Source organism: Pinus tabuliformis, chromosome 2_1, assembly GCF_031772625.1.
Source record: "Pinus tabuliformis cultivar Carrire ecotype Pingquan chromosome 2_1, CPIR1, whole genome shotgun sequence".
NCBI classification, from domain to species: domain Eukaryota; kingdom Viridiplantae; phylum Streptophyta; class Pinopsida; order Pinales; family Pinaceae; genus Pinus; species Pinus tabuliformis.
Genome location: NC_142299.1, coordinates 315,447,645 through 315,459,770, shown reverse-complemented (window position 1 = coordinate 315,459,770; position 12,126 = coordinate 315,447,645). Strand labels below are relative to the sequence as shown.

At 39.6% G+C, this 12,126-nt stretch overlaps 1 protein-coding gene across 3 annotated transcripts in view; it reads right to left on the bottom strand.

Annotated features, from left to right (window-relative positions):
• The window catches only part of LOC149200116 (magnesium transporter, putative (DUF803)), a 173,421-nt gene that overhangs the window by 16,896 nt on the left and 144,399 nt on the right, over positions 1 to 12,126 (bottom strand). The gene's annotated exons all lie outside the window — the stretch shown is intronic.

Genomic DNA, 12,126 nt, shown 5'->3' with positions numbered 1-12,126 from the left:
GAGTTGGTGCATGCATCCCAATGAGAAAGTACAGCATGAATTGAAAACCATACAAATTAAAGTAAAAGTACAGGCATTTTTTGTTGGCCATACAACCAAAAGAAGGCACAGAAATCAAGGGCAAGGGTTGGCACAATTTACAAGGCAGTCTTTTGTGATTAAATATGCACTGTTCCATACAAGAAAAGTACGGAATTGGGTACACAATTCAAGATAGTATTTATTGTTGTTGTGTCTGTCTGTATAGTCATATGGCCATATGGAAATCTGTTGGCATAGACTTTGAGGAGAAACTTTGTGCAGATTTCAAGGAGAAACAGGCACAGTTTTCAATGTTTTTTATTGGTTGAATTTACGAGATAAGTATTATATTTAATGCTGAAATTTTGTTGTAATCCCTGTTTATATTTCTGAGGGCACATAAATAATAACATATCTCTTCTCAACTGTTTTTCCCTTCGAGGTTTTCTTGGGCTTTGCCCAAAATTTTTGTGTCTACTTTCATGGTTTGTTGTTGTTGTTTCTAAGTTCAGCAGTTAAGTAATTGATTCAATGGCATTTTTTGTTCTAAGTTCAGTTTCTGCATTTATGTGTGAGCAACAAATATAAATGAGCAGTTAACTATGATAAACTTAGTGAAACTTGAAATCATTAATTAGGTCAGTTAAAAACTTACATGGTATCAGAGCCATACTGAACAGGGGGAAACCAGAGAAGAAACAAGAAAGCAGATAGACACAAGGGTTTCTAGGGGCTTGGTTTTTTTTTTCTTGGAAAGTGAAGGGAAGAGTACTATTGGTCAGTTTATTGTTGGTCAGTTGAGTAGGTCATGGCTACTAGGTTGAGGTATCACGATAGGTTGGATGGGGCAGCTAATTTTAGTTCTTGGAAAGAGAGAATAGTTTTGTTGTTGGAGGAACAAGAGTTGTGCAACATTGTTGAGAAGTCAAAAGTTGTTCTTATGGACCCAGTACTTTTAGCGAAATACACGAAGAAGAATGTTAAAGCTAAGAAGATTCTTCTTGATTCCATGTTATTGCTACTGTGTATGATTAAAGCTAAGACCATGTCATTCTTCATGTTATAACTTATAAGTAAGGCTAATGCTTTTGATATGTCGGGAGCCTTAACTAAGTTATACCAAAGTTCCAATGAAAATAGGAAGATGGTGTTACAGGAAAAACTGATAAGTACCAAGATGTTTGAACTGACAAAGTTGCATTATACTTCACCAAGATCACACAGATTAGAGATGAGTTCGCAGCAGTGGGGGAAACTATTCAAAGTTCAAAGTTGGTGAGATCAACCTTGGGTGGTTTTCCTAAGAAATGGGATGTCTTTGTTGATGGGATTGTTGCACGGGAAAATCTTCCTAGTTGGGAAAGATTGTGGGATGATTTCATGTAAGAAGAGACAAGGAGAGGTTCCAAAAATGCAGGCCAACATGATGGAGAGGATGAGGATAATGTTTCTCTTACAATAAAAAGCAAAGGTAAGATTAAGGAAAGTAAGAGATCTACTTTTGAGAAGGACATGACCAAAGTGAAATGCTTTGCATGTCAGAAGATTGGTCATTATGCAAGGCAGTGTCCATACAAGAAGAAGAAAGAGACTCAGGCAGTAGTAGTAACATCAACTAAGCTTGATGACTTTCCTGAGAGATTTGAGAAAGAGTTTTCTCTTTTCAACTGTATTTCTAACAGTGTTACTACTGTGTATGAGGAGAGTGGATTATGGCTAGTGGACAGTGTGTTGGAAACACAGAGGGGGGGTGAATCGGTATTTCACTTTTTCTTACAATTTCAGTATAACAAGCATTAACCAAACAACTCATACGAAGAGTATACAAGACATATATGAACAATTTATTTATATTACAAGGGAAGCTACAACTTTCGGTTTACCAACTATGACAGGAAGGGCTACAACCCCAAATTTACTAGCTCCCACTAGAAAGAGGCGACAACCTCCTAAAGGAAGCTACAACTTCCTTCCCTAGCACCACCCTGCCACCCTCAACAATAAAAGAAAGAACAAAACTCTTGGGCTCCTGTACCAGGGATAATGACCCAAATACAACAATATACAATCATTGTTATCTCTGCCTAAACATATTCAACTTCAGATCTGCTCCAATAAGTATGCCACTGTAACTCTGACCTCCAATGCAACAAAATAGATTCTAATTCATACCTTCAATCATTTGCTTTAGATATGCCTTAGAATAGACCTCAGATTCTGCTTTTAGTAGCTCAGAACTTTCTCAAAAACTCTGCCTCAGAAAAGACTATTGATATGCCTCAAAAGGTAACTCAAACCTACTTCAATACTTCTACAAGGATGACATCAGGGTCTGCTCCAAACTTCTAGAAGAATGACTTCAAGATCTTCTCCAAACTTCTAAGAATGATGCCAAAAAGAACTTCAAAAATTGTGCCAAAATCCTTTAAAAATGTGCTGCCAAAAGTCCTCCCAAATCCAGCCTCTCCTCACTTATAGTTCATGAGATATGAACCCCAAAAACACTTATTGTCTTTGCTTGTTTTAACAAATCCAAATTTTCCTTGTGCGAGTTCCTAAAATGCCTCCTCCTCATGCTTATATATAGTGCATCTGGGGTCTAGACTAAGCCAACTTGTCCACTGGCTAGATTAGCTTGTAAAACTAGCAAAATGTATGGTGAATATTCAAAAATCGTCAACTGTGAGTTAGAGGGAGTTTCATATACCGTTGGAAAGGTCTCGGAATAAGATTCCCAACGATGTATGTTATACTTCCATTTGAGCTAGGTAAATGACGTAAAAATGCATTCAAATCTATGGTATCCAAATGGAGCATCAAAAATCCAAAAATCATTTCTCTTCAACCGTGAGCAGTTAGAAGGAGTTATGTTACCATTAGAAACGTCTTGATGATGGCTACATGATGATATAGTCTTTCCTTGAATTGGCTATGTGTCTTGGAAATACTATATCATGACATTGGAGTATGAGGAGAATAGATTACCAAATCTTAGTAGAGTGTAGGTAGCTAGAGGATCTTTCAGTTCGAAGGGAGCATCTACACCAGCAGAGGAAGTGATAGATCCGAGAGGAGGTTCTTCTCGAAGTACGTTCCTCACTAAAAGGGAGTGTTGAAAATGGTAGCTCAGATAGGTACTTCCGCATTGGCAGTCGCTAGCATGTGGAGGTGTCTGAGCAACACCCTCTAAGTGACAACACTTTATAAAGTGATTTTAGAAAGTGTACCTTTTATAATTAATGATTATAAAGTGACTTTATATTATAAATTTGGGTCACTTAAGTGATTTAAGTGATCTCAACAAGAGATTAAGTCACATCCATTGATCTTGTGGACTAAGATATAATCTTGAACATTGAAGATCTTAGGGATGGTTATAATCGTTTTAATGAGACATAAAAAGAGATTTATGAGGGTAAGGCACACATTTTTTACTTCATTATGAGCTGAGAGAGAGAGATTCACGATGTTGAAGAAAGAGAGAGGGGGCAGCAAAACTTGGTGCAAATACCAAGGAAGTTGGTGCATGCATAGTTTTAAAAACCGGAACCGATGACTGGACTGGTTCACCTAATAAACCAGGTTTCAAACCGGAACCGGTCAAACCAGGACTAGTCAGGTCTAAATGAACCGGTCTTTAAAAAATACATAAAATAATTAGTTTTTAATAAAAAAAGTTATTTTTAAGATTTAAAACCATGATTCCAAACCAATGGAGACAATATGCAAGGTTTTCCCATCTATATACCATGTAAAGGTGAATATATCAAAATGGCATCGAGTGGAATACATATCAGCAACAAAATACATAATCAATGAGGCTCTAAATGGCCTCTAGAGTCCGAAAACAATGCTCTAAGCTATGGGGTCATTGACCTACTACAAGTCTACATATCAGTGATCAACAACATGATCACTCCTCATCATGATCAAACTCATCACCACTACTAGACAAGAGATCATCAACATGAGATACATAAATAATATGGCTCAGAGTTTGAGGACTCCTAAAACTCCTCAACTTTAGTAGTAGTAGCAAAAATAGACATCAAAACTACAAATCACTGATCAACATGGTCACTCATGAAACTCATCATTGATTCAAGGCTACTAGAAATACATAAACATCATCAACAAGAGATACATAAACTTCATCTAGCTCAAAGTCTTCAGACTTGGATTGCTCAACCTTATAACATGATAGAAATTGAAAAGGTTTAACATGCCTAACCAATGATTTTGGTTCGAGTGAAGGGTTTATCTCCTCAACCTTATAATGTGGTAGAAAAAGATTAGCATGCCTAACCAGTTGTTTTCCTTTGAGTGAAGAGCGCATTCTTGTTAAGGCCATGGTAGAGGAGTTCAACAATCAATACCACCAACCAACAAAGTTCAACAATCAATACCAACAACATCAACAAAGTTCAACAATCAATACCACCAACATCAAGGTTCTTAAAGGGCTTCATGCTCTTGATCAAATGCCAATCTCATACCCTTACACATGATAGATCAAATGGAAACATTGCAAACCCCCAAACCATGAAATCATGAAAGCCATTAAGTCTGCTAAATTTTGAGTGAAATCTAAAATTCTAGTTTCTCCATATGAAATCCAATGAGGTCGAAACCACCATCAAACATCCCAAGTCATTTCATGGTAATGTTAAAAATTTAAGTAAAAGTGGATATCCACTTTTACTTTCTCCATATGAAATCCAATGAGGTCGAAACCACTCTCAAACATCCCGAGTCATTTCATGGTAATATTAAAAATTTAAGTGAAAGTGGATATCCACTTTTACTTTAAGAATTTAACATTACCATTAATTGCCAACATTGCTAGGGTTGAGATGTGTCAGGAAAATGAGAGGGTAGGCATGTTTTTCTTGGAGGAACTATTTTTGGAGGAAAACAACCCCACATTTCCCTCAAAACAGCTTCGAAACTCACAAAAATGCATTATGTGGAGTTTATAGCTGCCCTAGCAATAAACTGTGAAAATTCTATCACTGCAACAACTGATTTATTTTACCTACTTATTTCCCGATAAGTTATTTATGAAAATCATTCAATAAACATTAAAATAAATTCTGCAACAGATATCACATCATAATACATAAACAAACATATGCACAAGAATTAACACATCGACACAAATATTTTGGACAATCAGTCCCTGAAAAAACCTAACGTGGGAAAACTGGTGCAGCAAGGGAGGATTTTATTATTCAGCAATTCTTTAGTACAACAGGGTGCCAAACTGGCTTACCCAACAAAGAGAAAATTCTTCAACACTTCCGCCAGTCTTAGCGTCAACCTGGCTGACCTCTGCATAGCTCTCAGACCCTCTGCGTCAGCCCCTGCCTCTCTGCGTTAGCACTGGGCCTCTCTACGTCACCCATGCGGGCCCTCCAGTGACTGCGCAGTCTGCAGCCTCTGCATCTACCTGAGAGGCTCTACGTCTGCCTCTCCAACCTCTTTTGAAGTTTCTAAGTTTACTTAGTTAGAAACCCTCCATGCACTTTATCTGATTTATTCCTACCTACTTGTTATTTTCCTTAACAAGTTATTTACAATGTAAATACTGAAAATAAACATTAGTGCATGCTCAACATATTACAGATTAGCAACTAAAAGAAACAAAAACAAACACACCATATGACACCATTATTTTTGGACTAATGTCCCCGAAAAAACCCAATGTGGGAAAACCGGTGCAGCGATCTGAGGGTTTTTTTATTAAGCAATTTCAGAGTACAATCTGGGTGCCAAATCCGCTTACCCAACAGAGAATGCCCTTGGCAGTAGTACCTCTTAGTCTAAGACAAATGTCCCAACTGAAACCCCAGATAAACCCTCCGGCAGCTACTCAACACAAATCTGCCCCAGAAACCCCAGCGTCAGCCTCTCTCTAGACTGCGTTAGCCCCTCTTTGTCCTATGCTGGCCCTACGTCACCCTGAATGGGTCTGCATCAGCCCTGGGATGCCCTAAGTCAGCCCTCTAGCCCTTTGTGTTAGCAACGCTCTCCTCTTTGAGGCTAGGCGCAGCTCCTGGCTGCCTCTGCGTGGCCCTGCATGAGCCCTGGCTGGCTTTGCGTCACTCTCCTTGGCTACTGCGCTGCCCTCCCGACACTATCTCTGCCTCTCTATCTCTCTATACTCAAATGCCCCTCAGTTGCATCTCCCGATCACTAATTCTATGTCCCTTAGCAAACCCCGCTCTAGAGAATAGAATGACTGATCACTCAGGTGTATTCTCCAAGTGACCCTTAAGCCTCCTCTTATACTTTTCCTATTGACATATCAACAACCGAGATTAGGTCCCTAATCAACGACTAAGATTAGATCTACCTTGATCCATGTCTTTTGGACCATTCCAATACAAATTCATATTAATACACATTAATATTTTATTTTCCCTAAGTTTAGACTTAGGGGCTCCATTAAAAGTATTAATTATTTTAATATCTCCTGATCTGTTTAGAATCTGCCCAAACCCTTTATGGGTATTGGAGATCTCATGTGCCCCAACCTCTCAACCAAATTTCGTGGCTAGAGCACATCCGATGCTACCCCAAATCAACACCCTCTTAGCGAGGACTGTGCTCTAGCAAAACTCCTCACTGAGTATTACTCTAATCATCCGGCATCGGTACTTGCGCTAATGCTAGGCCTGCTGCCCACCATCCTCTGCACTGCTATATCCAGTACTGTTGCCCATGGTTCTGCCACTGCCACTGCTGCATCTGTACGACAGCTCCCTCTACATCCGTGTTACTACTGGTCCTTTCTCCCAGCACTGCATTCGCACTACACCTCCTCTCATCATGTTGCATCGTGCTGCCCACTGCTGCACTGCAACTCAGTTACTGAAAAGTAACTGATCTTCCAATTGACCTCCCTGTTGGGCTAGAGACCCTCCTGATGCTGAAGCTCCCTTTGCCGCTGACAAGTGCTCCCTCTCTGACCTTTGCGCTATTGCAACAACTCCCTGCATCTCGCACAGTTGCACACCTCTCTGTGCCATCCTGCACTGGTGAAACACTCATGTGCCTCTCGCATTGTTGCAGCCTGCTAGGCTCACGCTATCTCGGGACTCCTGCATTGTAGCTCTCTCTGCCGCTCCATCTGCATCTGTCTCTACCCACATCAGCCAGTCCTGCTACTCCTCATCGGGGCTCCCGTAGCAAGGTCTAATCCAAGAGGCTGGGTACCTTGAGGATCCTGCCCCTCATCGCCTATAGTCCGCCTGACTACAGCTCGATGTCTCCCCACTTCCGCTCAAGTGGTGCGTGTGCACTCATGGCACAGTTATCGTCTGTCAAAACTACCTTCTTTGCCCGAGCTGGCACTGCCTTAGTCTCAAAAGACTCTCCCTTACTCCTCTTCCTTGGACATTGGGTCGCATAATGACCCAGCTCCTCACAGTGGAAGCACTTGATCTTGGAGAGACCTTTCTTCTTCCACTTCTCCTGCTTTCCCTTAGATGTTAGGGCCACATCTTCCTCCTCCCGCTTGACTTTGATACCTTTGCTGCCACTAAACGTCTTCGACTGCCGTCTGATCTCTTCCTGGCGAAGAGTTGTCTACATCTCGTCCCAAGGTGGGAGAGTGCCTCTGCCCAGTATACTCTGGACAAACACCTCCCAATCTTCTGAGATAGCATTCAGGGTTGTCCTCACCATCAGCCCCTGATCCGTTGTCCCCTCTATCGCAGTCCACTGATCTCGGATCTCATTCAGTCCTCCGAGGAAGGTGTCAATCGGTTCTCCCTTCTTCATCTGATATGACCTCAACTGGTTCTCAAGCAGCATTCTTCTCTGCATAGAAGTATGTTAGTACAGCTTCTTGAGAGCCTCCCACATCTCAAATGCGATTTCCTTCTCAGCTATGTGTAGTACTACATGATCCTTGACCCCGTCAAGGATAATGCTCTTGGCCCTCGCCATTGCCTCCTCGTACCTGTCATTATCATTTGTTAGCCTCACCCTCTTAAAAATCAATAATAAATCCAATTATTAAATTAAATAAATAAAATCATGAGAATTCCTCAAACTAAGGAGACTAGTTTGGATGAGAGATTCTCTCCAACTAGTTCTCCTAAATTAGTGTGTAAGTTGAGAAATTGTCTCAACCAAGTGAGTCTAAGATAGACGCACTATCTTAAGACCACTTACTCATGTATTTAAATGTATTATTAAATTTTTTGAATAATGTGAATTACATGAGCATGAGAGAACACATGATGCCTCTCTGCGTTTTCCGCCAGTTTAATTTTTGTGTGTTAATTTGTTTTGCATATGGTTATATGGCTTTGTGATTCTTCTTCATGTGGTATTGGAGCTTTTGATTTTGGTTCTTAGGGCCTATGTGAGTCCATCCATGCCAATCACCAGAAACAAATTTTGAATGTGTAAATATTTGTTTCATAATCAAATCATCAACATGCTGTTGGATTGAATCTTTATGGAGTTCGTGTAGCATTAAAGCCAAATCTGCGGAGACATTGTGTAGAAGCTAGATCTGCATGAGCCATGGAGCAGCAGTGGATGCGATCTGTGCATGGATTAAAGATCGTTGAGCAGTGCTTTTGATGGAAAAGAATTGCTAATTATCAAGGTAAGATTCCCCCAAAGAATTTTGAAGGTATTTTAAGAAGATATCAATTCTATGCATTGTAGTGTATAAAGTCTATCTTTGTGGAAGCTCGGATGTGGAAACTTGCCTTCGTGGAGAATTTTTGCATACTTGCTATGCATAGAGTTTGTATGGATTGTGCGGCATAAGACAAAAAAATTGGTGCTAAACTATATGTAAAAGTTCCAACAACCAGTCCAGATAAATTCGAGCCCAGCGCTTAGCTTCAAAGTCGGGGTTTCTCCTTCATATTTCACTGCTTGTTTTGAATTTTCACTTGCAGAGCATAAAATTTCTCGAGAATTCAAAAAATTGCCACCGTCAAGTTTCCATGGAGCTGTAATTAAAGATTTTGAGGCGTGCTTTGGCCGCTTTTTATAATTTGAACCCGTATTTTCACCCTTAGACAGTGGAAATGCCTGTAAAGACGATGGGCAGCTAGTCTCTTCGAGCTTCCTGGGGGTTGAGTTCGAAAATGTTAGGGTTTCCTTTAAATTCGAAGATGTTAAGATTTCCTTGGGTCGATGTGAGGCAAAATCAGAGGAAACTGCAGGACCGAAACTAAGCTTTGTTTTAGCCTTGGTCGTTATGATTCTGCCAGAGGGAGCTGTTAGAACGAAAGACCCACTATTTCTCTGCACATAGGAACTGCTTTCTAGGGTCTCTTTGGCCGTTGAATTTGTAGCACAGGTACCATTTCTGGCGAACTCTGTTTTCCATTTCCCATTCCTCAAAGGCGTTTGGTCTTCCATTGCCTCGAAAAAATTCCTTCTGGTTTCAAAAAGATTGAAAGACCTCGTGCCTTTAGAGCTCGATGTTTACATAATTTTTTTTGAGCTAATGTGTGAGCACCATTTCGACCCTGATGATCAGATCAATTTGAAACATGTTCTCTCCTACAAAAGAAAAAGCACACAAGCATCTGATGGACTTTGGATTGCTATTGCAGGAAAATAGCTAATTTTCATTTTTGGGGGCGTGGAAGAAATCATATCATTCAGGCAAAGCGTTGCTTCCATAAATATTGTTGCTTTTTAGGGAATTTTGATTGATATTGCAGGAAGCATAGTCATTTTTTCTGTTGAGAAATCATACAATTTGGCAAAAAGCTTTCTTTAGATTCAAATCCTTTTTTATCCGAAATTTACAAATTGAAAGTAGAGTTTTTATGGAGCTTTTGGAGAGATAAGGTTATGAAATATTTTTTTTTGTAATCATGACAAAGTTATTGGAGTCATAAGGTGCATATTCTATAAATTTGGAGCGATAAGTGAATTTGTTTGGGTGAAAGTCATCTAAAGTAATATTTTACTTTGAGGTAGCTCAAATACATTTCAAAGTCAAAGTCAAAATTGTAATTGAGAAGTCACAATGACAAGTGAGAAAAGTGAGGGTTGATGTAAAAGAGAGATAAAACAAATATTAGAGTTAACTTTGACGCTAGAGCTTGGCATTATTATTGTTTTAGAGTCAGTTTTTGAAGACAATTTGACGCCAAGGAGTTCTCAGCCTGTGCTTGAGACACCTCACTGAAGACATTGTCATGATGATGAATCTTGAAGGTTAATAAAAACATATCTTTTTGTGGTGATCGTGTCCTAGATATGCCCGAAATTGAATAAGGGGATCATAGGTACACTCTGTGTCGTGAATGTGTTTGCATGATTTGAGTCGAATTTGTAAAACACTCTCTTTATTATGCTTAAACAAAACAACTACATGCACATAAGAAAGTTTACCTATACAAGTCATCGATCAAGCTCCTAAAATCAAAGCTCCCATAATCAATTAAGTTCATAAGCACAAAGCATCACATCATCGACTTGATAAAAGTAATATTCTGCAACAACATTTCACAACAGCGAATTCACGCCATCAAGTTAAGGATACTACAAATCAAGCACTTCAAGCCTAACGACATCAGCAACACTTTTGTTTCACTTGCACATAAACCTGTTTTAAACTGAATTGTAAGGGTGCATTCTCGGTTGAAACCGACACCCACACTTTGAATTGATAGGGAATCAATTAAAATTAAGTCAAGTAAGTCTTCAACTGAGTCATCAAGATTGAACTTGTCATTTGTCTCTTAGGTGCATTTTCGACAGTGTTCGACACCCTTCCTTTTTTAATCAACACATTCAGTGAGTACATTCAAGAAAGCACAAAGTGTCAGTAATCAATCAAGCAAGTTCAAGCAAGCCATATAACAAGCAATCATCATCAAACAAGTGTATTCTATTCTTCAAGTGAGCAATAAGCAACAAAGCAAGCGAGCGTGTCATTCAAACAACAAAGCAAGCGATCGTGTCATTTAAACAACAAAGCAAGCGAGCGTGTCAAAATCAAATCTACAACAAACGAGCCAGTGTGAAGTTGACTGCAGCATTCACAAAGTGTCAATGAAGCATTCAAGCAAAGCGATCATCATCAAGCGAGTGTGAAAGCAAGCAAGTGTGAGTTCAAACAATCAATTGTTAAAACAAGTTCAAGCGAGCATGCAACAATCAATCAAACATCAAGCGAGCGAGTTCTACAAATCCAGCAAGTATTAAAAGCAAGCGAGCGTGAGTTCCAACAAGTTCACATGGCGAAAAGCATTTAGTTATTAAAGATTCTTAACAATTTGATCCTCTCAACTAATGAAGGCATGGTACAAATCAGCAAAGCAACTCTTGTTGATATTTCAATGAATCTACAACATGCACATGAAATGATCGAGTTTCTTCAACTGGAGTCGCAACTTCAAAGAGATGAGTTGCAACAAAAGAGCGATGTTTCCAAGTCTTTCATCCGTACAGATGAAGATAAAGATGTTAATTCCAAGTCACTAATCCAACCAACTTCAAGTGTCGAAGTTCTTCATCAAGCCATGGGAAGAACTTCAAAGTAACAAAAATCGACGAGGATTAGTATATGACAAAGATGAAAACAACTTGCATATCCCCGATTATTCTAAGCCGATCAAGTTCATCAGTGCAGGATTTCTTGATCAACTACAATCAACAAGCCATGAGAAAGTTGCAGACAAACAGACGTGCGCAAACTGAAGTTGCAGTCAAAGCAAAATGCCTTCATTGTCAAAGAACCGATCATCTAGAAGATCAGTGTTTTGATCTCCATCCTTGTCACCATTGTGGCAAGTCAAATCATTCATCAGAGAAATGTCGCAAACAACAACAATCAGCGAGATTACAGATAAATTATTCATGGATTGATCCCTGGGAATGGTCATCCACAGCCAGAAGATTGTACAAGTTTTACAATCGGATTCACTCACACATATTGCAGCCAACAGTCAAATGAAGATGGTACTCTCGTGCAATTGAACGGGGGAGTACACCAATGAAATACTCCTCCACCTACAGGGGGGGAGTTCAAATATATTTTGGAGAAGATTGCCTCTCCTTTCAGCTGACAAAGGGGGGGAAATGTCAATGAAATTGACAAGTGGTTGTCAGACT